Below are 4,423 nucleotides of genomic sequence, written 5' to 3' on the forward strand. Positions count from 1 at the left end.
GTCACACTATAACCGTTAAATGATTGCTGTGTTATTCGTAACTGTTGCTATTGATGATGACGATGTACCAGCCAAAACACAGGGGCCACGAAAACACACAGGGTCAGACGAAAACACTTTGTGTTTTCGTCACACCTTATGCTCGACGAAAACAAAGGGGTTTTCATCAGACAAGGATTTCGCCAGGCATGGTGTTTTCGCCACTAGGGGTTTTCATCCAAAGCATTTTCACCACAAGTGTTTTTGCCATGCATTGTGATTTCGCCTAGTGTCCGTGTCAGTTAACTCAGTTAAGTTAGTTTATTAACTTGGTTAGATGTTAACTTTGTCAATTGTGTAACTCTGTTATATATGTGAATTCTGTTAAACTTACTAACTTTGTTAGGATATGCATGTAACTCTGTTAATTCTGATCTGACTCGGTTATGACACAGTGACTAGGTTAAGTGTGTTAACTCTACTATCCATGTTAGTTCTATTAATCCTGATTAACGCTGTTAACACTATTAAGCTTACCATGACTGTAATGAATAATCTTGTTTGAGTAGACTGTAAAACCTATTATGTGAAGCGTGAATTATGTGAACTTGATTAACTGTTTACGCGTTACGTGATGTTAACCATCCAGTACAATATGTGACATACATTGCATGCGAAACCTCACAAACCTGTACTGACTGAGAATACGTGCCTGATATAGGACTTGATTGATTACTTGTGAGCATAGTTTAGCATACCAAGCAAACCAAGGTGAGTTCACACTTTTACCAAGGCATGGGATTCCCGGGGTTGGGAATGGGATTGAATGATCACTTGTACTTACATCACTACTGAGATACGTACCACTGACCTCATTAGGTGTAGGACACCTATAGACACAGCTAGACTAGCAAAACACGGGAAGCCCCCACTAATCTTCGCACACATGTCTGTGAGACCGCGATACAAATACAAATCTTCGCACACATGTCTGTGAGACCACGATACAAATACTAATCTTCACAAACATGTCTGGGAGACCGCGATACAAATTCTAATCTTCGCAAACATGTCTGGGAGACCACGATACTTTGTTGTTGACTCGTTGTTACATGCCTTGCAGGTCGTTTGGTACTCATGGAGCTTGCACGGGGAGACGTAGTCGTTGTGGGACATGGATTGTGGATGCCATGTTAAACGTTTATGACATTTCAAACTTATTACTTATGTTGGGTTTTACATTTATGCTTCCGCTAAACATTGATACCATACTTTTGTTTTTAACCCCTTTCATATTGTTGGTTGAATTACATTTACTATTTACATTGTTCAATATGATTGGTGGCTTGATCCTGGTCATGTCACGCCTCCAGGCGGTGATACTCCATGTGTGGATTTTTGGGGGTGTGACAGATTGGTATCAGAGCCATTGGTTATAGTGAACTTGGTTTTAATAAGGGGAAAAAGTTTTTGTTAAAACCACACTATAACCTATACAGTGCTCAACGATCCACAACGACGCTTCGCTCCACGTGCAAGACTCAACACTATAGGTACTACTATTCATGTTTACATTGCCTACTTGCTAGATTACATAGAACTTTGCTCATGGTATGCTTAGATAAACGTAACAACTATTGCTTGAGAACACTTGTGTGCTTACTCTCTTCTGTCATCGCATTTTTCGCGAACCTCTCTCACTTATGTTGCCTTTGATATGAAGATCATGGTTGGACGCATTAACATGACTCAAGCCCAGTTGACGACTCTGATTAACGAACAAGTTGCTGCGGCACTTGCAGCCGCACAAGCAAGAGGTATACCCTGCAGTCGTAAGTCAAACTAGGATCTTTAGATCCTACATTCCTAAACCAACTCTTGTGTTTAACCTTGTCCCGATTCTTATACACAACAGGTCAACACGCTCAGCCACCTGTTTGCACTTTCAAGACTTTCATGGACTGTCGTCCTAGCACATTCAGTGGCACTGAAGGAGCAGTTGGACTCCTCCATTGGTTTGAAAAGCTCGAGTCTGTATTTGAGATGTGTGAATGCCGTGAGGCTCGCAGGGTGAAGTACGCCACTGGTACTCTCGAAGGCATTGCGCTGACTTGGTGGAATGCGCAAGTTCAGATGTTAGGGTTGGCAGCTGCTAACGCCACCCCTTGGAATGATTTCAAGGAACTAATTAAGCGGGAATACTGCACATGTGATGACATCCACAAGTTAGAAGTGGAGTTCTTTAATTTGAAAATGACGGGGTCAGAGATTGAGGCGTATACGAAAAGGTCAAACGAGCTGGCCATCTTGTGTCCAACCATGGTGGACCCTCCTATCAAGCGTATTGAGTTGTATCTCAAGGGACTAGTACCGGAAATTCAAAGTCATGTGACATCGGCCAACCTTGCTACTATCCAGGATATCACTCGCCTTGCTCATCGCCTCACGGATCAGGCAGTGGAACAGAACAAGCTGCCCAAATGTATCAGTGCTGCTAATGTTACTACTTCCGCTACTCCCAGTGACAACAAGTGGAAATGGGATGGGGATTCCAGCAAGGGTTCAGCTACAGCTTAGTCTCAGGCACAGCAGCGAAAGACTGATAATTACAAGAGCCCTGGTCAGCAATTTTCTGGTAATCAAAGACAGGGTGGATATCGAGGAAACCTCCCAAGGTGCAACACATGCAACAGGCACCACAATGGCCAGTGCCACAAGGGTCGTTGTCAGAGGTGTCTCAATATGGGTCATGAGGCTAAAGATTGCAGGAGCTCACGACCTGCGAATCAGAATCAGCAACAACAACCACCCGCTCCACGAAACCAGCAGCAACAACAGCAGCGAGGCAATAAGGGATGCTTTCAGTGTGGTGCTGAAGGCCACTTCAAGCGGGACTGCCCCCAGTTAAACCAGAATCAGAATAACAACAACAATAATCAGGGCAATGGGAACAACAACGGGGGAAACAATGATGGAAATAATGGCGCCAGGGGTCGTGCATTTGTGCTGGGTCAGGGTGATGCAAGGAATGATCCTAACGTGGTAATGGGTACGTTTCTTCTCGACGACTTTTATGTTACTGTATTATTTGATTCGGGTGTGGATACCAGTTATATGTCTATGAAAGTTGGTCAAATGCTTAAGCGCACACCAACACTTTTGAACACTAAACATGTCGTAGAGTTAGCTAACCGTAAAAGTCTGGGGGCCACACACATAGTTCAGGGTTGTAATCTTATCCTCGCTGGTCAGACTTTCTCTATCGATCTCATTCCCATAGTTCTGGGTAGTTGCGACATCGTCATTGGTATAGATTGGTTATCCCAACAACAAGCAGAGATTTTATGCAAGGAGAAGATTGTTCGTATTCTTCGTTCTGGTAAAGAACCTCTCGAAGTTCAAGGCGATAAGAGTGGTGCCGTGGTTGGCATCATCTCCTTCCTGAAGGCCCAGAAGTGTTTGCGAAAGGGCCACACTGCCATTTTGGCACTTGTTACTGACGCATCAACGAAAGAGAAGATATTAGAGGATATTCCAATAGTACGCGACTTTCCTCAAGTGTTTCCTGAAGATTTACCTAGGCTACCGCCTCATCGCCAGGTCGAATTCCAGATCGAGTTAGCTCCAGGAGCAGCACCAATAGCTTGTGCACCGTATCGCTTAGCTCTATCAGAACTGTAAGAACTGTCCAAGCAACTGCAAGAACTTTTGGATAAGGGCTTTATTCGTCCTAGCTCTTCGCCTTGGGGAGCTCCAGTGTTATTTGTTTTTTTTTTTTGGGTAAAGGGTTACCCCAGGTGAATTTTATAAATACCAAATCAGAACAAGGGCATGCCAGAGTGACACACCAACTAGGCTTCACAATCCGAAGCCTAGGAACAAACAAAAAGACAACCAGTTATGAAAATAACATACAAGAAAAAACAGCCCGAAAAACAAAGAAAACACACGGCCCAACTACACACACAAGAATTATGACATCCTCATGCTAGACTCTAACCCGGTTCATCCTCCTTTTCGCTGCTTGCGATCTTCCACTTTTCCAGCAACTCATGAACTTTGCAGTTACCTCTAAACTCAAATCCCATCAGTCGTAACCTGACCGTCTATTTAATCCTCTCAACCACGGATGTAACACTTGCATTAGCATTAGAAAATAGGCAATTATTTCTCTCTTGCCAAATGAAATAAACAGCCGCAGCAATTAGGAGCTTGCACACAATGTGTTCTGTCTTTTTAGATGTTGCCTTTTGAGCCATCCACTCCATGATAGATTGCCATGAATCGTCCACGTTGTCTAGCGACCCCATCATCTTGATCTCCTTCCACACATTCGAAGGGACAACACATAAGGTTAAGATTGGTCGCACTTCCCACCTCCCACACAGCCAACCGATCCTGCGTCTTTAGCTTGTTCTTGATAACCAACCATAGGTGGAATAAG

Source organism: Helianthus annuus, chromosome 8 (assembly GCF_002127325.2).
Source record: "Helianthus annuus cultivar XRQ/B chromosome 8, HanXRQr2.0-SUNRISE, whole genome shotgun sequence".
Classification (NCBI taxonomy): domain Eukaryota; kingdom Viridiplantae; phylum Streptophyta; class Magnoliopsida; order Asterales; family Asteraceae; genus Helianthus; species Helianthus annuus.